Source organism: Thermobia domestica, chromosome 6 (assembly GCF_964235325.1).
Source record: "Thermobia domestica chromosome 6, izTheDome1.hap1.1, whole genome shotgun sequence".
Classification (NCBI taxonomy): Eukaryota; Metazoa; Arthropoda; class Insecta; order Zygentoma; family Lepismatidae; genus Thermobia; species Thermobia domestica.
The window spans coordinates 242199220-242220955 of NC_137459.1; the positions used below are offsets into that span (position 1 = coordinate 242199220).

Here is a 21736-nt window from a genome sequence, read left to right on the forward strand (position 1 = left end):
TCGGCCCTCAGAACATATGCTTGAGAAGAATTGTCCTGGGGCCCCCCTATGCGTTTCCCTGCTTGTTATTTTTATAATATATGCTAGAAGAATGTCCTTGTTTATAGCACGTATCGCAAATTTGACTGTTTCTGGTTTAGATGTATTATTATTATTGTTGTTATTTTTAGAATTGCTTTTCTTCCCATTTCTGTTCTGGTTATTTTTGCCGTTATTTGCATTTCTTGACTTGTAATTACAACGGCCGCCCCGTCTAAATTGTGAATTTTTAATAGCATTTTGTACTACTAGAAGTGATAATTCGGCCATTTGATTAGCAAGTTTACTAAATTCTAATGAACTATTGATGTTCGTTGTATTAGATGTGCTAGGCGCAGGGGGGTCGGCTGGGGGTTGCATAGTACTAACTTGGGAGGGAGGATTTGAAGATAATTGAGTTTGTGAGACACCCTGTAGTTGTGATGCTGAAGGTACAGGAAATACTGGAGTAGGTTGTTGGTAGTGATGTCAATTGGGTGTCAGATTGGATAAGGGATAAGTTGGTTGTTGATATTGTGTGGGAAAGGAAGCGCTAGCAACTGGCGACGAATTTAAATTATTAGCTGGCGGATTTTGATCACAAAGTGAATAGATTGCTTGCTGTAATTCTACATAATCACGTTTTTTCATGAGATCGTGCGCCTTTTCCAAATTATGCAAATGTGACTGTAAAGCTTAAAGCGTTGTAAATGTTTCTAACGCGATTTTTTGTATTAAAAAAAAGAAAAAGAAAAAAAGGAAGAAAATTTTCAAATTCAGCCCTATATGAAGGTAATTGTTTCCTACCTAAATCAACTAGTGTTGTCTTTAATTGTTCATAATTGAGTGAGTCCAATTGGTTTTGTGCTTTTAATTGCAACACTAAATCAAGAGCCACGTCCTGAAGGTACATAGGTAACAGTTCTTTCTTGTTTTCAACATTCCAAGAATGTAATATCGCAAGATGATCAAATAGCATAAATAACGTATCAGGGTCTTCAGTAACGTGTCCAGATTTAGTGAGGTGAGGGATATTGAAAGAAGGGCGGGAATTCTGTTCCATGTTTGCACTGTCCTCCGGAAAAATGTTTTCCTGTGACCTGGTATGAGCCATACACTAAAATAAAGTCAAGTCCGAGTCACTAATTTCACAGATAAAAAAAATCATATACCTATGAGAAAAGAATTCACTTCCTCTTAATAAAAATACCGTCCGGTAGGGGAGTATTCAGATCAAAACTGAGCCGGTCAAAGCCTCGACCATGTAAAACTCTGTCTCAAATAGGTTGTAGCTAGAGAGTTAATAAAAAGAGCGTCCGGCATCGGCTTCCATTACAGGCTTTTATTATAAAATTCCACTATAAACGGTATTTACAAAAATACTACAAAGATGATTTCTCTAAGTTTGCAAGGTTAGATATAGGTAGTTTTTGACCGAAAGGTCGCAGACAGGGTTTCCACAGAGCCCCGTAGCAGGCTAAGCAGAATGGTGTCAGGGATCCCAATGCTCCGTGGCAAGCAGGGAGTTGGTTAGGTGACCACAGAGCCCCGTAGCAGACCAAGCGGCTGAGGTTAGGATTCCCGACAGAGCCCCGTAGCAGGCTAAGCCAGGAGAGAAGAAAAATCAAGAGTCCCGTTGCAGACTAGAGGCCTGGGGTTAGATTAGTCCTAATGTTCCGTTGCAAACAGAAGGAGGGGCACCAGAGAACTGGTATAGGTCCGCTGTCGGCCATCCAATTTATAGGGGTCCTCGGACGGCGGTTGCGCTGCTGCTCCGTTGTCGTCGTCCGCTTCTTTGGAGGAGCCAGACGTTTGTCGTCTCCAGGTGATAGTGGATCCATCTGGTGTGTAGAATCCTCTTGAAAAAGCATGTGGTGGCATTTGTAAACATAAGCGTGAAGTTGTTTGTATACAACACCACGTGGGACATTACAATATATGGAGATAAGGCATGTTTGCTAGAACGATGAAATTTTTGCATGATTTTTTCACTTTAATTGTAGACTTTTATGTATTAAAGGTAGTATGCGATTTTCTTTCACCATTTTAAATATCAAATGCCAACCAAATAAACTCTTTTGATGATAAATAGATAGTCCTTGAAATACAAGAAGGAAGTAGAAAATAAAGAAAAGTAAGAGCATCAAATAGTCAAATAGCATCAATAGAAGTAACACGATATCAAGTGGAAATATTTTTTCCTAATAAATCCAGATCCGTCCGAGTACGCTTGATTGCGTCTTTTGAAGCCTTTGAAGTTACCAGCATGCAATAGGTTTTGCCATTCAGATTTAAACAAAGCGCCTGCAATATCCATAAACCCGCCATATGTAACTTCTCTACTGGTTGCCTAACACCGTAGTTTCGGTCTACAACAATGTTAACCTTATGGACTCAAAACGACCCCTAAAATGTTAAATAGAACAATAACGACACAGTTTTTGAAAATTTGAATGAAAACTGGACAATCTACACAAAATTTGGAACCAACCACTGAAACGGCACGTTTCTAGCATTTGTGGTTTTCGAGATCTCATTGTCGAAAGGCTTGGAGGCAAACATATAAACCTAGCATTTTAATGTATAGATTTGTTGATTCGTTGCCTAAAAACTGAGAGTGTATTCAAATCGAATCTTAAGCAGAGTAAAAATGATAGACTAAAGATAACAAAGGAGTAATTGTGGCCAGTTGTATAACTCGAACAGTAGTGAGGGTTCGGGGGGCGCAGTGGCTCAGTGGTAGAGTACTTACCTCTGGTGTGTGATGTTCCTGATTCGATCCCAGTCCAAGTAAGTTTTTGGTGGACAACATCGTGCTCGTGGTTTTTCTCGGGGTACCTCCGTTTCCTCCCACTTTCTCATTCCACTAATTCTTCCATCATCATTCACTTGCCTTAATCGTCGTCTCCCTTAGCCTAGAAGACGTAATCGTGCGACGTTGAACACAAAGATTTCAAAGTAGTGAGGGTTTCAAATATTCAATTACATAATTATAAACCATACAGAAGGAACATATGATTTAATCTAAAATGATTTCTTGCCTTTATAATTTAAAATTCACAATCATTTTAACTACTGATTATCCAATCTCCCTCGGATTGCAAAAGTAGCAGCGGGTTAAGACTGCTTGCAGCCATGGGAAGCGATAGAATTTTACTATACAGTATATTAATAACTGCGATAGAATTTTCCTATACAGTATAATAATAGCTGCGATAGAATTTTCCTATACAGTATAATAATACCCGATAGAATTTTCCTATACAGTATAATTTCTTTCGAAAGTATTATGGAAACTATTTGTTCTCTACATTTCGAAATTCATCCCGACATTTGTTATTGTCAATACTTTATGTGTACGTTTATTCTTTCTTATCAAGGTATTACTAGAGTGCGCTAATTAAAAATTATTTGTTTCCACTTGAAATCTGTTTAAAATATGGCCGGCATTTGGCAACAGAGTGGAAATTCATTTTTGAACTACACAGGTAGGTTCCTGGATTGTCTTCTCCCTGGAAGTCCACGCGCGAGGACTTAGGAATACCAGAAAACAATGACAACAATAATATCCGATGACAAGACCACAACCTGTTTTTTGCTTATAGAAACATTTTCTGTAAAACCTCTCCAAGTGCATCTACTCTGGAAAATCGCCACATTTATTACGAAAATTATGTATGAGACAAAAAGGACCCGATACTGGGTTTTAAGGGATGAAAATATTCTTGGCATTCGGAGGGTAACTTTTCTTCTCTCCTACTTTGATTTTCAAAGAAGCATTGGAGACAGGACTCAACTAAACAATTAATGATTAATTAGAAAATTAGTAGTCCACCTTATACAGTATATAAAATATGTGTTTGTTTGTTTGTTTGCGTGTTTGTCCGGTATGCAAATCTACACCATCGTCTTGACATTCTTTTAAATAACTGTATCGGAGAGATCAAAGTCTGAAAGAGACCGTAGGTTATTTAGAATTTTTTGATACGTATCCTAAAGATAAAGGAGAGGAGTTCAAAGGGAAAGAGGTGGTTTACAATTTATGCAAAAATAGAACTTCTCACAAGTTCCTCATGTTAAGAAGATGGAACTCGGTACATAAACTAATTGTAAAAAGAAGTTGACATGCAAATATGGCTTACAATCTTTAAAACTTACTGTGGAGGTAAGACATCTCTAGAAAAGGGTTCACATATAAAAATAATTTTTTAAAAAAACTATTGATATTATTGTCGTATATATAGTTTTCGGGGTCGCTGAGATGAATGTTGACACCCCTATACCGTCTATGAACAAGTCCAGAATCCATCAATGTAAGTGGGGCTGGGGTCAGAAAGGGTGCAAAATAATATATCCAAAATTAGCGAGATTAGTACCGAATCCGTAGTTTTTGGAGTCGTTAAGCTAATTGATGACAGTCCTGATGACATTTTATCCCAAGTTTAGTCAAGGAACGCGATGCCATCTAAACCAGGAATTGACTGAAGCAACGGCTAAGGTGTTGCTCGTCGTTATTTATTCTACTCAGTTCTTTCTTTTCAAATATTGTGCATAAATATTATTATTGGTCCCATGCGAAGCCGGGCATTTCTGCTGGTAATCAATAAATGCTTATATATTATATGGTTAAAGAAAAGTAACACCTTTAAATCCTTTATTTTCTTTTGTCTGCTTCTTCCAATCATATTTAGAAATTTATTACTTACTTTGAGCTATTCAAATTATGCCAATGAATCATTTACCAGTGGAAAAAATTCTTCACTTCGGTAAAAAAAAAAAAAAAAAAAAAAGCCCGAACGTCTGTTCTGATACAATAAGTAAATTATTTATACAGAGGCAAAATATTTTCTACTACTCTTGAGTTGAATTCTCGATTGGATATAGATTATAGAATTTTTAGCGTTTGCCACCTCGCGAAGCGATACCCAAGCCGCTTGAACTTTAAAAAAAAAAAAAAAAAACTGTCTTGTAGTAAAGAACAATAATGGCATATCACACATAACTCGGCCGGAGTTGTGGGTGTAATACAAAGGGTTATACATAATAACATGATTTTTTGATCCCCATTTATATCCACACAACCAAAATCTTTGCTAATTCCGAATACTATTATAAATTTTTATTAGTAGAACCATCTTGTATTATTCACCTTGCTTATCGAACTACGTATAAACGAAAGTGGATAATGCATAAATAACCGAAATATATAGGTGCCTCCACCTTAACTTTTTTTATTCAGTTTTATATATATATATCCATATCTAAATCTATCTATCTATTTATATATTATATATGTATAGGAGCCGCGGTGGTTCAGTGGTTGACTTCGTTACAAGCAGTTGAACGGAGCGGACGTGTGGAAGTACAGCTCCGACTACCTGTGTTACAAAGTTTGTTTACGAAAATGTGATTGCTTTTCTACACTTAGTGTGTGCTCCAGCTCAGTGATTTAGTTTGAGAAGTACTTTGATCAAATTTCGACACAAGCAATACAGGAACATAGGAAAAACTCACTCAAATTTTTATTTGACAAAACTACGCGCAGTAAACGACCTTCGCCATCCGATTTATATTACTGGTTATGTACACACATTTTGAGAATATATTCCAGGATATTGATGCCTTAAAATTATACAATGAGGACTATAGCATGTACATTCAATTCGAAACTAATGCATTACATAAACAATTTCTTGAACACGCATCGGACAAACTGTCGTTTACCCATTTCAATCATTCCACCAGTGATGTCTACATTATGGATGCTCAAGTGCATGTTACCCGTGTGAAGATTATGGGTCTCCCTTTTGATTATCCAGATGACGAAGTTTCCCAAGTGTTAAGTGATTATGGTGACGTACTCAAAATTGATCATGAAGTCTGGAACACTGTCTTCCCTACACGTATCTATAATGGCGACCGAGTGTTTTCCATGACCTTGTAAAAGCACATTCCTACCAGACTCATAATTGATAATGTGAAATGCAATGTGTCTTACGGAGGTCAACTTCAATCTTGCCATTTTCGTGGATCCTTGAAACATCTTATCTCTTTTTGTCCGAAGCGCGGCGTCCCGCTCGTCTTATGAACCCAGACATCGAACCAGCAGTGATGACGGATCTTCGAAAAGTGTCCACGTTACCTGAAACAAATTCGGAGCCTGCTCGAAAGTCCATTTCCCTATATACCAGTATAGCTGATAAGCAGGATTCCGCCCCAGAACCTCTCGCTCTCACTGCCAAAGAATTTCCACCGCTAGTGCTGAAACCTCAAACTATGGTTAGTGTGTTCAAACCCCCAACCCTACTTACGGAAGTTAACGACGAAAAGAAACAGAATGTGCATACCACCAACGACAACCACACCCACGATCTTCGTGATAGAAGCCTACCCCCTACCTCTACAGTGCTTCCAGAACAGACGACCGTGGCACTAACGGATAAGCATGATGTTAACCGGTTCTTCTTCTCGGTGACACAAACTTATGTCTCCCCAGGACACAACTGGTGTCTTTAATCCATGTTTAGCTTTCCAAAAGTTCATCACCCAACTAGGTCTAACAGATATTTGGCTAAATTTTCATCATAATCATCAATTCACATATAAGTCGATGCGATCTCAGTCTCGCTTATATATGTGTCTTATTTCAAAAGAATATATTCCTAGTGTGTTTGACATTCAAAATTTTCCTTTGAGCTTTTCGTATCACTCATCATTAAAACTCATATTAAGATTTCCCAGAGAACATTCCCCGGTTGTATGGTCGTGCCTTTTGGAAATTAAATTGTCAGCTTTTAATTGACGACATGATACAACAAATCTTTGCTGATAAATGAGAACACTGGACACGTGCACAGACAGTTTACCCGAACATAAATATGCGGTGGTGTTATTTTATCAAACTCCCAATTCGTTTGTTCTTTCAAGGAATGGGCAAACAAAAACGTCAGAGATATCGAGAAACTTCTGAATTTATATATGCTACCTTGTGTGATCTCTGGAAACAACCAAGTAGTATTTCAAATATGACCGCCATCATGCGAGTGAAACATAACTTAAAATGCTCCGATTGGAACATTCTTTTCGTGTATGCGTTAATGAAGGGACATCAGGCAGAATGATTTCAGAACCTATCTCCTTATACCACTACATGCATAGGTTACGACACCAAAACTCACAATGTATCACAGAGGTGATGTCCACGACGGGAAAAATTTTACAACAGCTGATGGTCTCTACGCCCATTCTCAGGAATTTTATACCCAACTTACTCATTTCAGCGCTGCAATGCATCGTTATCAGCTCCCTTTGTTGCCAGCATTTCAGAGCCTTTCCGATGAAGAACGACAGCAACTAATCATCCGTGTTACGCTTCAAGAAATGCAGGACGTTCTCCGCACGGTCAAGTGTCGCACAGCTCCTGAAAAAGATGGAGTGATCTACCGGCTTTCCGTGATATTTTTTTTCCTTTACTAGGTCCGATCCTATGCAATACCTATAACTTTTTATTGCAAAGTGGTCCAATATATCAGCACGAAGGGATTATTATTTTACTACCCAAAGGAAGAAACCAAGCTGGTGTTGCAGATTATCGACCTATCACTCTGCTCAATACTGACTATAAAATCTTCACTGCTATCATGACTCAACGTATCAGAAAGATTGTCCAACCGTACTTCAATTCAGCTCAAACGGCGTTTCATATTGAGCGGAACATATATACAGCTCTTGCAACCACGAGATATTATAGCCTATTTCAAATTTAAAAGACTCCCTGTAGGTTTGTTAGCTTGCGATTTTCACAAAGCTTTTGTCACTGTGCCACACGACTATTTATATAGGGTCTTGCAAGGGTACAATTTTCCTGCCAAAATTATATCGGTAATACATCACCCACACGCAGGAGCGACTTCGCAGTTACAAATAAATGGTCATCTTCTTCCACCTTTTGAAATCCTCCGATGAGTTCAAGGATGTTCGATTTCGGGTCTTCTGATTTGTCTTGCCCTCAAGCCTTTACTTCATCGATTGCTGACGCTTAATGAGGGCGACATTAATCCCTTTCGACAATTAACAGCCATTGTTTTTATAGATGATCTGACTATTTCTTGCTCGACCCCTCAACAACTCATGTGTATGTCACATCAAGTGGACTTGTTCTCTCATGCAAGCGGCCTTCACCTCAATCTGCGGAAAACAACTGTCCTTTCTGAAACAATTTTCATACTTTGTTACCAGACCACCAGTCACAAGCATTTGTTCACACGACCAATAAGACTATTTTAGGTGTTCCTTTCACTGCTGAGTCAACCCATTCTTACGATCACATTTGGAGCCCATTACTTCAAACTTTGCGTATGCAACTGGCAGATATTCACCTGCGCTCTCTTAAGCTTGCTCACAAAGTTCAATATTTAAATGTGTAAGTCAGCTCTAAGTTATGGTTCACTGCCCGATTTTTTCTACTGCCAGAAAAATATATTCGCCAAATTGATTCACTCTATGAATGGTTCATTTGGAAAACTTACATGTTTCGTATGAAAAGACAGGTGCTCTATCGTCAACGTAATCAAAGATGTTTCGATCTTTTAGTGTCCGTCACAAATGCCTCGCATAATATATGGCCACAAACAAGATGCATATAGACAATGAGTTATTGACACCACAGACAACGCAACGGTTGCTTCAATGTTGGGTGCCTCAACTCTGGCCTAACAATAGTCCCGCAAATGTCCGCTTTCAAAATGTGTGCCCTTCGTACATTTTACAGTTAACGCTCGCATGGTCCACAGTGCCTTTTGAGGATACGCCGAAACGTTGGACCCCAAAACTCTATATGCTGTGTTACTTACGCCGACTCCTCAAAGTGTCATGCCCCTATGTCAGCAACGAACATCAGATCGTAATTAGACCATTATTTGGAAAACAATGCATGCACCCTATCTCATGGGGAGAGCCACTGAAGATTCTTATGGCACTGTGGATAATCTAGTAGTTACCAGCGTACGACTTGTTAAAATAGGCCGCAGTACATCCGAACTTTGTGACTAGTATTCGCACATAGATACTCTCGAGCATCGCTATATTTCTTGTGTGGATACTCAGTATCTGTGGCAGCGGCTATGCGGCTTTCTCGGAGTAATTTGCCGATGTCCAGCGTCCGCCTTTACATCTACAATTCTATTCTTCCCTGACTTTCAGTGGTATCCCTCTATGAAACGGCAGGCAGTAGTTTGGTTAATAGGTACTATGATTCTTTTTATAGACCAATACAGACCTTATTGTGATCCTCACCGACATGTAGAGTATCTCAGCAGGGTAAGAAAAAAGGCTTTTACTCAACCTCAAAAACAACAACTCTTCGCTCGCTTTCTACAGGTGTTATTTGAAACTTGACAATTTTCTTTGTACTTGTATTTGTACCATTCTGCTTCTTTGTTAATTGGCGTTGTTCAGTGCCAACGTCATGTCTACCAAGTATCAGTGCGCTGTGCTAAATAGTTTTGTCACGTAACTTGTTTTCTGGAAAATAAAAATTAAGAAGGGGATAAAGTCAAAAAAAGTGATAGAGCGTTCACTTCTTATGTATGGGTTCCCTGGTTCTTCGATCCCAGGAGGACAAAGATCGTATGCGTGTGTTATCTCGGGGTTCTCCCGTTTCCTCCTACTTCATTCATTCCACCATCCCATTCATTTCTCATCATCATCACCTCCTTTAGTCTAGCCTGCATAAACGTGGGACGTAAAACTGAAAGAAATCATTTCACACACACACACACACACACACACATATATATATATATATATATATATATATATATATATATATATATATATATATATATATATATATATATATAGATAGATAGATAGATAGATAGATAGATAGATAGATAGATAGATAGATAGATAGATAGATAGATAGATAGATAGATAGATAGATAGATAGATAGATAGATAGATAGATAGTAATCACAATAACGGGAACAGCTGAAAAGATGTAACTTACTTTATGGCGCGGCAGAACAGTTTGGAGAATGGAGCTTTATAAGTCATGAATGGTTTCCAGAAGGACGTTGCACCATTCTTCATGCAGTGCAGTACTTAGTTTCATCAGTGGAGAAGAAGAAAGATATCTACTTCGGATTCTCAGCTCCAGAACTGACCATAAGTGATCAGTAATGTTGAGGTCTGGGGATTGTGCAGGCCACGGGACCTGTAATTCATCCTGATGATCAGGAAATCATTCCTCAATAGGTCCAGGTCCAGCAATATTAATTGGTGCGGTTATTTTAGAAAATAGTGCAATTGGCTGGATGTCTGGACAATAGGATGCAGATAATAACCTAAAATAACCATATAATCGCTAGGAGTAATGTGTCATAGGAACGTAACAGAACCAGAAAACTGCGTCTTACAGGGAACCAGGACACCCTATGAAAACTTAGAGTATTATATAGTTATGCACTTACTTTATGCTAAAATATCAAAATTAATCAAATAGTAGGTCAACACTCACCAAAAGTGACTAATAGAAGTGAGAATTTTTTAAATTAAATATCGCACGAATGACATTAAATTTTTATGTTTTAAAAAAAGACAATTGGAATTTTGGGGAGAACAGATTATGTAAATTTGGAACTTTTCCGGCTAACTTGGCATTTGATACTCTAGTCTTACAGTACTACAAAGCCCCCGCGATGTTTCACGATAGGGACAATACATTTCGGAGCATAAGCTACATTAGGTATCCACCATGCATAAACACAGCCTGTTGTTAGAAACGAGATGAATGAGAACCTATCGGATCAGTGGCGAACGCAGAAGTTCGTCAAGTTGGAAGCCAAGCTCCCAAATTCATACAATTTCGGGTGTATGTATACATATCTCAATATGGGAAATGCTTATTTTTGCACAGCAACTTTCTTAATGAAGGTTATAACCCCGAACCATGTCCATTTTAGATGCTCTCGACCTAACTTTTGTTCCGCTAAACGTTGTTGCCGATGACCAGCGGTTTGGAAATTCATTGAAAAAATCAGACATTAGGTTGCAAACTGGATATTATTTAATATATAGCTAACAAATCTTATCTGCTTGTTAGTCAGAGCTGATTGCTAAACGAATGATAATTGACTTGGTCGGAAATTGAAATATACCATTTCGAATTTCTTTGCAGATGGCACATAAAATTACGAATTTTCTAGAAATGATTAAGTTGCTTGATTATTCTTCAAAGCACTATCAATTGACTTCTAGTAAAAAGGTGATTACCTTTTGTTAATTACTAGTGCAAAATTTTGCTTAGTTGGATTTTTCTTTCTTTTTCTTTGTTTTTTAACTTCTATAATAAAAATAAAGTGCTAATTTGATTTAATCAAGTTCGCTTACCGTTGTTTATTCTTCATTCTGAATGTTCTTTTATTATATCTTCATCTTTATATTCTGAACAAAGGGGCTAATGTCTTATCAGTAATGAAATAAAAAAGATTTAGCGATGTCCCCTGAAATTGACACATACATGCTACAAACTTGGTAATTTTCTTGTTAGAATGCTGCATATGAGAGGATTAGTTCTTCCATCAATTTCATAATTTAGTCTACACGAATTGTGTTGCATTTTATTTGTTGTGATTGACCGACAATCGAAATAGGTTATATTTTTAATGTTTAAGCTTGAATTTGATTGACATCGTAAAGTTTGTCCTCGGTAAAGTATGCAAAGTTCAGTGTTCCAACTACAAATAAAACATGTAGTTAAATGGCAAACAGTGTGTAAGCAAAACATCAATAGTAGAAAAACCCATATTATTAACCTAAACTCCCTAGCTCCATAGCCAATGAAGGACTGTAGTTGGCCAGATAGCATATTCAACTGGGTTATACGTGATGGGCGTATCAGCTACCAGACTTCATTACTTCTGGCTTTCATTTCAAGAATCTATTTCATTTTTACTCAGACAGTTTCCCATTGCCTCATGATCTTGAGTCAGTACAGAAAAAATCTGTGATTTCTCTGGAAATCGTACCTGACATCCAGAATTCGAAATCATGAGAAGGTACGGAGATTTCCCTTTACTAAACATATTGAAAGAGAAATTATCCTTACTAAAGTATCCGTAAGGATGAAAGAAAGTCACATTTTTTATAATCTTATAGCGATTACACTTTTATTCACATTCAATCTTTTCCAAAGTGTTTAGAATGCATATAAATACAGTTGGGAGACTAGGAATGAAATAACCAATAGTTAAAAGGTACCAATACAACATATTGCATCAAAGAATGAACATTCTATAGTTAGTGTCAACCAGAAAAGAGGAGATCATGGCGTTTGAACAACTGTTCTGTAATAATTGGCTTCAACCTTCCGAGGTCAAATATATATTTGTACCAAAAATGTTTCAAGTCGGTTGATCCATTTTGATGATAATGCTTTCAGTTTTGCGTTCCTTCAGTGCTGTGTCATTTGTCCACCGCGTAAAAATCAATAAATAAAAATCTTCCCAGTCCAAAGGCCTAAACCTATGCCAAAAATGATTCAAATCGGTCAAGCTGATGGACGGAGAAACAAACACCAATTCGATTTGATACGATGTAAACCAGATATACTGAATTTATGTAGGTAATAATAAACACTAAAAAGGATAAAAAGTGATTGAAAAATAAAAATAAAGAAATTGCACCTCGTTTCACAAGCCTTGTTATAAAATTAAAACATTTGTAATGGATAACGTTTCAGATTTCCGATAGCAACCAGTCTTGCCTCCCCAAACCTTCCTTCTTCCAAAATCTTTGGCAGGGCGCTCAGGTACCATAATTTCGAAGATATGCATTCTTTACATAATTAGATAAACGATTTCTTGTTCTGCAGCTTGATTCTGTTCTCCATCAACCTAATAAAGATCAGTCAAGAAAAACAATAGGTTCCATGTTAAAAGACCTTGTACTTGCACGCTGTATGACTAGAAAGGGAAACCTTATTTATGTATATGTTTATGTGCGCTATATCTCTTTATCAAAAATAATATTAATTAACTGTGAATGCTACTTTAAAAATAAAAATGTTAACGTGAAATGTTAACGTAGATTACCATCTCAAGAAATTTTAAACTACATACGACAAATAGTTTTTACACTGTTTCGAAAAATAATTCATCGTGTAATTATATTAATATATAGAGAAATTCTAGACCTCGGCTGTAAAAGGTGATAAACCACATATCACGACAATTTTAGTTCTGTGAATGAACAAAGCAACAAGCCTCTTCTCCGTCTGTTCAAGGTGAAATATTTTTGATTTTCATATATAGATGGCAATGAAAGACACGGTGACATGCACGTATAAAGTGACAGCCCGTAGTGCAAAATTCCCAGCTCGCGCCAAGTAAACTTTGTTGTGGACAAATGCAGTGTGCGTGGGTTTCAAGGAATTCTCTCGTTTTCTTCCACTTTTTTCTTCATCCACCATTTCATTCATTTCTCATCATCACCGTCTCCTTTAGCGAGCTGGCATAACCATGGGACGCAAAACTCAAAGATTTTTTGCGTAGTGCAGCATGGCGTCGTGCGCCAAGCAGCATGCTCTTCTATCAGAAGAGATTGTCGATGTTATGGACATTTTAAGTGATGTTAGCGGTGTTAGTGATCGAGACGATGCGGATTATGTCTCTAAGGTGGGAGAGAAAAGAGCATACAGAAAGTGAATTCAATAAAATTTATTGAAAAATCTTATAATGTGGATTATCACCATATACATGCATGAACTGTGTTGATTACCTCCTTATATATGCAGAATATGTAAAAAGCTACGTCTCAGTTATTGACATATAAAAATATTATATGTTTGTTATTCTAAATCGTGTACAAACGTTAGTTATGTACGTAGATGCGTCCTGTAAATACATTGTTGTATTCTACCGGTCATAATTTCTTTGTAATGTAGAATTTCGCATAAGAGAACGTGCTGGGCTCAGTAAAAACGACTCAGTTTCAGCAACAAGAATGATTATCACAAAATGTAAAATGTATTTGCAGTTATGCTTAGTATAATGTGTAAAATAGTTATACTACTTCCGACTTAGGAACTCTAATCGGGATCACAAGGACGCACTCCAAAATGAAATTTGTAAGGATTTCTAACGTTTTCGTTTCTATTACTTTGTCTACATTTTTAAAAGATACGGGTCTAAGTGTAGTATTCTCGATACCTGATGGCATTGTGACGAAAATAAGGTATGTTTCATTATTGTACGTGAATTACTGTTGCAGATATGAATTTGTTTTTAAAAAATGGAATTATTGTAAGAAACACAGAAAAATAGGGAGCCCTCCTAATTTTGGAAAATAATTGGGGGGCAGTGGGGCATATAACACCTCTAGATTTCAATTTTTTTTGACAGAGAGTAAGGTCCTGGCCTTTAGGGCTGTTCCGCCATAAGGTTTCGTTTAGTTTGGAGGCAATTTCACAAATCCTGACCTAAACAAATTACAATAGAGCAATTTACCGTCCCATACGACCAATAGAAATGGAGACACAGCTGCTGAAAACAATCAACATTTTTGGCTTTATGCAGCTGTATCTCCGTTTCTATTCGTTGCAAGAAGGTAAAACTTGTTTTGTTTGCTTATACCATGCTTTCTAAAATTGACCTTAGTGCCCCAAAATTCTGAAACCCTGGCTATAGAACAATGCGTCCTGGCTCCCCTGCGTACGCCCCTGTCCGTCTGATTTTTCAGTCGGATATTAAACCATTGCTTTAACATCAAACGTATTTACAAAACAATGTAATCTGTACTATTCATAATACTATATTTCCGTTGGTCACACCAAGTAAATACTGGGATGGGCCTTCAAATAGATCAGGGTTGATTCCTTCTCCCTCTCTATCCCGGTCTCTGCCACAGGTGCTTATAAGTGTTAAATAAAAATTCGAATTGAAACGTCAACAACAGTACTTTTTTTGTATAAGGTAATACCTAACAATGCATATGCAAATAAATGGTGATAGCTTTCAATAGGTAGAAAAAAAAACATTTTAATTTTCCGTTTGTCTAATCTATAATTCGAATGCTAAATTGGCAAAAATTTAGAATAAACACAAGAGATACACGTTCTTGATGAAGCTGTAAACTGAACACTTCTCTGCAGCAGAATAAGTACATGCAATGTAATTAAACATTCAACTCCATTTTCCCCAAAATAAGGAAACTGTAGGTTATCGTCTTATACATCCGAGGTCTAGAATTATTTCTGCTGAAAAAATTAGACACGGCCTTAAGGAAGTAGATTACTTTACTAATGAAAGAAAGATACATCTCTTCTTAGAAACAAGCTTCAAAGATTTTCTAGATTTCTTCGAAGTGTTAATTCTACGTAATTATTACATTACTTGCAATATATACACATCAGGAGAGTCAATATGTGCCTCGTGGTCACTATTTCTGCTACCAAATTTTTCAGTGCTGACAAATCTTACGATTAAGCAATCCAACACTTTCATATGAACTGTTTATATCTTCTTAAGTTAAAATATATATATATAAAGATTATTATTATTGTTTATTTTTTAAATAATAATAATAATAATAATAATCTTTACAATTTGTAAATTAATTATACAGTTCATTAATTTTTTTAATGAAGTTTCTATAATAGTACCCCAATCCTTACTAAAATTCTCTCTGTCAAGGTGAAGTTCCAAATTCTATTTGTGCTTATGAAATGGCTCTCAAATGTTTCTCTATATTTTCAAAGCTGCTTTACTTTAAATATATATGTTCTTTATACTGCGTTTAAACTTTAATAAACCTGAAATAGCAACATTTTCTTTCTTTCTTTCTTTCTTTTTTTTTTTTTTTTTTTTTTTTTAATCTCTGATATGCCCTTTAATTCTGGTTTTAACATTATGCTTAATCATACTAATATACAGATAGTTGTCAAAAGCTGTTGGCAGAAATGTGTTACTTCAAACACCGCTGTATGTGAAGAACAGCAGAACGGCAATATGCAGTGAACTGAGCAAACAGCTATAGTGTAAAATGGGCGGCCTCTGATTTCCAAAAAGAAAAAAAAAACCCTCAGTTATGTGGTGCAAGCGTGACGAATGTGTATTGGGTGTGTTACGAGGGACGGTGTTGAACTGATGACGGCCTACAAAACTCACGGGAGAAACGCGTCGATGAAGGGGGAAATCCTTGGCCCCGCCGAGCATTAAAGCGGATTGTCCGTCAGATCCATTGTGCAATTGTGGTGCAAGTGACGGTTGAACTCAACCAGCACCTCTTACAGCCTTTGTAGGCACATTCCGCCGCGAGTCGCATGACATGGACATACGGAGTCAGGTTGTACGCTCGAAACCATTGATAAGTGACCATAAAGTTTCAGAATGACGCCAACGGTGCCGTGAACATACAACATGGATGAGTTATAACCGGAAATGTGTGATATCGTCGGAGGAGTCATCGTTCGCCTTATTTTAAGCCATGGGCCATGTTTATGTGTGGTGAATGTCCAACGAGTGTATGATCTCAGTTTCTCCGCCCAAACGTGAAACATGGCGACGGCTTTGTGATGCTGTGGACCGTAATATCCTGTTTTTCAATGGGTCCTGTGCTTACCTTTACCGGCTGCATCACTGCCCATAATTATGTCGCCATTTTAGGGAACTGTGTGCATCCTATGGTTGATATGTTGTTTTCGAGCAATAACTCCAAAATATTTGATTATAGTGATCCCATTTACATAGCTCGTGCTATTGCGGCATTGTTAGGGGAACATCGGAATAAAGTTGAACATCTCCCCTGGATCGCCCAATCCCCCTGCCTTGCACATAAATTAAACATTTGTTATCCATTTAGAAGACAAGAACTGGGGCGAATTTCCATCTCCATCCTCTCGCGGAACTGAGTGATGCACTACACGCGGAATGATGCAATATTTCACGTGCTACCATTCACGACCTCCATTCTATGACACTGGTAAGTTACACTTTTTTCAGATGTTTCTATTGTTTTGATAACTATCTGTAAGTGCTATCACATTCATATTTTATTTCACATGCATCAAGTTGTGAAGTTTAGAGCACAAAGTACTGTTCGAAACTTGAGATATATTAAATACACTAGGTGATCAAAAGTATCCGGACACCCCCAAAACATACATTTTTCATATTAGGTACATTGTGCTGCCACCTACTGCCAGGTACTCATTATGAGAGACCTCAGTAGTCATTAGACATCGTGAGAAAGTAGAATGGGGCGCTCCGCAGAACTCACGGACTTTGAACGTGGTTAGGTGATTGCGTGTAACTTGTGTCAGAAGTCTGTACGCGAGATTTTCCACACTCCTAAACATCCCTAAGTCCACTGTGTCTGATGTGATAGTGAAGTGGAAACATGAAAGGACACGTACAGCACAAAAGCGTACAGGCCGACCTCGTCTGTTCACTGACAGAGACCGCCGACAGTTGAAGAGGGTCGTAAAGTGGAATAGGCAGATCTCTATCCAGACCCTCACACAGGAATTTCAAACTGCATCAGGATCCACTCCAAGTACTATGACAGTTAGGCGTGATGTGAGAAAACTTGGATTTCATGGTCGAACGGCTGTTTATAAGCCACACATCACGCAGGTAAAAGCCAAACGACGCCTCGCTTGGTGTAAGGAGCGTGAGCATTGGACGATTGAACAGTGGAAAAATGTTGTGTGGAGTGACGAATCACGGTACACAATGCGGCGATCCGATGGCAGGGTGTGGGTATGGCGAATGCCTGGTGAACGTCATCTGTCAACGTGTGTAGTGCCAAGAGTAAAATTCGGAGGTGGTGGTGTTATGGTGTGGTCGTGCTTTTCTTGGAGACGGCTTGCACCCCTTGTTTTGCGTGGCATTCTCACAGCGCAGTCGTACATTGATGTTTTAAGCACCTTCTTGCTTCCCGCTGTTGAAGAGCAATTCGGGGATGGCGATTGTATCTTTCAACACGATCGAGTACCTATTCATACTGCACGGCCTGTGGCGGAGTGGTTACACGACCATAACATCCCTGTAATGGACTGGCCTGCACAGAGTCCTGACTTGAATCCCATAGAACATGTTTGGGATGTTTTGGAACGCCGACTTCGTGCCAGGCCTCACCGACCTACATCGATACCTCTCCTCAGTTCAGCACTCCGTGAAGAATGGGCTGCCATTCCCCAAGAAAACTTCCAGCACCTGATTGAAAGCATGCCTGCGAGAATGGAAGCTGTTATCAAGACTAAGGGTGGACCAACACCATATTGAATTCCAGCAGTACCGATGGAGGGCGCCACGAACTAGTAAGTCATTTTCAGCTAGGTGTCCGCATACTTTTGATCACATAGCGTAATTCCATTTTGCAGATGACTTCTTAATCATTTATAGCAATGATTAACAGTTAAAGATCCTCCTGAATAAATTAACAAGATCGATCATAAGATTAATTTTAAATCAAATTAGAGAGTACAATTCTTTCACTTTTTGAGACAAGGAAAACAAAGATATTTTTTCCATACACAGAAAACCTAAATCCAGCTTTTTAAACATTCATTGAAAATCTACCCACTCAAACCTTATAAAATTTAACGTACAGATCAACTTATACGTGAGAAGGTAAGGTAAAGGTAAAGATTTTTTTTTCAGAAGAATACTTAAAGAAATAAATAAATACGAATTTTGAATTAGGCAGAATAAATTAGAAAAATTCGGATACTTTGTTTAGGATATAGAAAATAATTTTAAAATATTATTTAAAACCAAGTTTCAAACCTCCCCGTTAATATAGAAAAGCCTCCCCGAAGAATTGCCTTCAAACTGTCCCTTGCAGACCAAGAATCTCATTCTGGTGTGTATGAAGTAAAATGTGAATGCTAAAGCACTTATCTTGATATGACTAAGTGGTATATTAAAACCAGAGTTAAAGAGCAAATCAAGGATTCAAAAGAAGAAAGCGTTATCATTTCAAGTTTATTGCAGCCTTTATTTAGGCACAAACATAGCATAAAGGACACAGATACTTTACATAAATCTCTTTCACAAAGAGAAACATATACGGGACTACAAATAGAAGAAGGAAAAAAAAGAAAATAGGAAGAAACTTAATACTGACAGAGAAAATTTAGATAAGGTTTGACATACTACTATAAAGAATTTTATTAACAAAGTAAAAGAAGTAATGTTTATAGTTTGTATATTTTACAAATATGACTTTTCCACATAAGATAAGTGAAACAATTTGTAGGATAGTGTCCGATTGTTTAGTCATAAGATTTCCTAACACTGAAAAATTTGAAACCAAGAATAACCACGGAACATTCATTTTCTTCTTTGTTGTGTATATATTACAAGTAATGTGAACAAATTAGTATATAATTATATAGAGTTAGCACTTCGAAAAAAATCAAGAAAAACTTTGAGGCTTGTTTCTAAGAAGAAATATATCTTCCTGATATTAGTGGAGTGATTACAATTCTTTAACCCTATGCTACCTTTAGTACCCAATGGAGAGTGCTGAGTAAGCAGTTAAAAATGAATGTAACGCCAATAAAATCAAGTAATAATTTTAGAATCAATAATATTACTTTATTTTCTAGAAAGCAACCGAAATATTAACACCATTACAGATTAGTATAATACTATCGATTGTATTTCCCTTACTCTTTGTGTAAGTTGAGAAAATATAACAGTAACGCTAAATTAATAATTATCGCGCAATGTATCCATACATTAATGTAATTAATATAGAAAGTTATAATACGACTATAATTATGAAGATACAAAAATATTTTATACATATCGATTTCCACAATTCTCATGAATATATACAGGGTGTTAATTAACTATACTGATACACTGTAAGAGGTGATTCCTCACATTAAAATAAGAGAAAAAGTTAATAATGACCTGTGGGGAAAAGTGCGTAGTTTCAAAGCTATGACCGTCAAAAATTCTGGAGAAACTATATTTCAACACGCGTTATTTCGAATTGGAGAAACGTGGAGTGCCGATCCATATCGGCTTAAAGGAAGTCCACCATCCAAAATTGCATATTTCAGCAATGCCAATGCACGTGCAAGGAATTTCCTAAAGAGATCATTCTCAGACGTGCTCCCCAACAGAATTCTTAGATATGCTCTTATTTGAAGGTGAGTTTAGTGTAGGTAAAAGATATGCCTTGGAAGCAGTGAACACACAATGCTTCGACGGGAAGTCGGAAGTATTATTAAAGACCGTCAGCATCACAGTCCCTCGTGTTTGCGAGCTGCGATGTATTTGTCACGAATATATATGAAAAGCACATTGATATATATATATATATATATATATATATATATATATATATATATATATATATATATATATATATATATATATATATATATATATACCTAACTACCATTATCATTATCACACAACACTGAAAAAAGTATACTATATGCACTTTCGTTAAATATTTTATCGAAGGAGAGGAAGAATTGAAAAGAGAACGAAGGGAAAAAATGAAGAAAGAACTGGGAATGTAGATATAATATGATTTGCTGGGATGATAAGAATTCAGCGTGTAGCAGTGTAAGAAATATAATTTAACAGCTGAAGTTTATATTAATAGACAGAAGCGAAATATCATAGACTGGTGTATATGGGTAGCAACACTAGTTAATGTAGCAAGACTGCAAACAGCAAACCGTAGCAGTAAACAAAAAGGCGAAAGTGCATGTGCAAGTTAAATAAAATTTAACTTTCTTAGTATTATAGAGTTGCTAAGCAATATGGGTAACACGTAAGTAAGAAGAACATACGAGGTATGTTATATGTGTTAGAAATCTTTTGATCGGACGAAATTAATTTTGAGAACGTTATTATTCTTAAGTCATAGATACTCACTAAAAATGAATTTTAGAAACTCCAAAGAGACTGATACAAGGAGTGCGCTTTGGATCCGCTGATTGTAATTTTTGAACTGGCAAACGTAAATATATAAAGTATGGTGTATGGGCGCTTTCTGATAGAAGGGTCATAGGTATGATTTGGTTCCTATGGCAGGCCCAGAAGAAGGACGACACAATGAATTTTCAGTACTTTTGTACATCGCATCCTCACTCAAAAGCTACTTGATTGATGTTGATGATGGTGATATGATTACTTGGGAATGGTTTATGTTAAATTGCATGATCAAAAATTTGATCCTGAAGGGAGGGGAGGGATGAAAATTTTTATTGTATAGAAATAAAAGAGAATACTAAAAAAAAAAAAAAAAAAAAAAAAGCTATGCCACCTCCAAAGATATTTTATGGACTCCAACGATTTTTGTATGGTGGTAAGTCATTACTGGGACAGTTTTTCGCCATCTCTGATTTTTGAAATTGCATCCTTAAGAGGGAGTTTGGGAATTTCATGAATTTTACTTTTATTACATATTTTCTTTGAGCTTCTGAACATACGGGCAAGAGATTTGATTCACTAGGCGGTTTGCTGTACAGAATTCGATTATATATCGTTCATAGTAAGAACTTCGGAAATTCTAGTCTAGAGGGAGTTCTATTCTTTTGATTTGTTTGCCCCCAAATCAACACAGACTTGATTTGTGTTGAGTCTTTTGCTTTAAGAGTATACGAATATGTTATTGTTTTGTACAAATTCAATAAGATGCAGAAAGAGAGGGAAAAAATGTTTCACTATTTCACGCTACTGCATTTGGA

The 21736-nt window shown here is 36.9% G+C and overlaps 1 protein-coding gene across 1 annotated transcript in view; it reads left to right on the forward strand.

Annotated features, from left to right (window-relative positions):
- Positions 1 to 21736, forward strand: part of LOC145688445 (von Willebrand factor D and EGF domain-containing protein-like) — a 613451-nt gene that overhangs the window by 447634 nt on the left and 144081 nt on the right. The window lies entirely within an intron of this gene.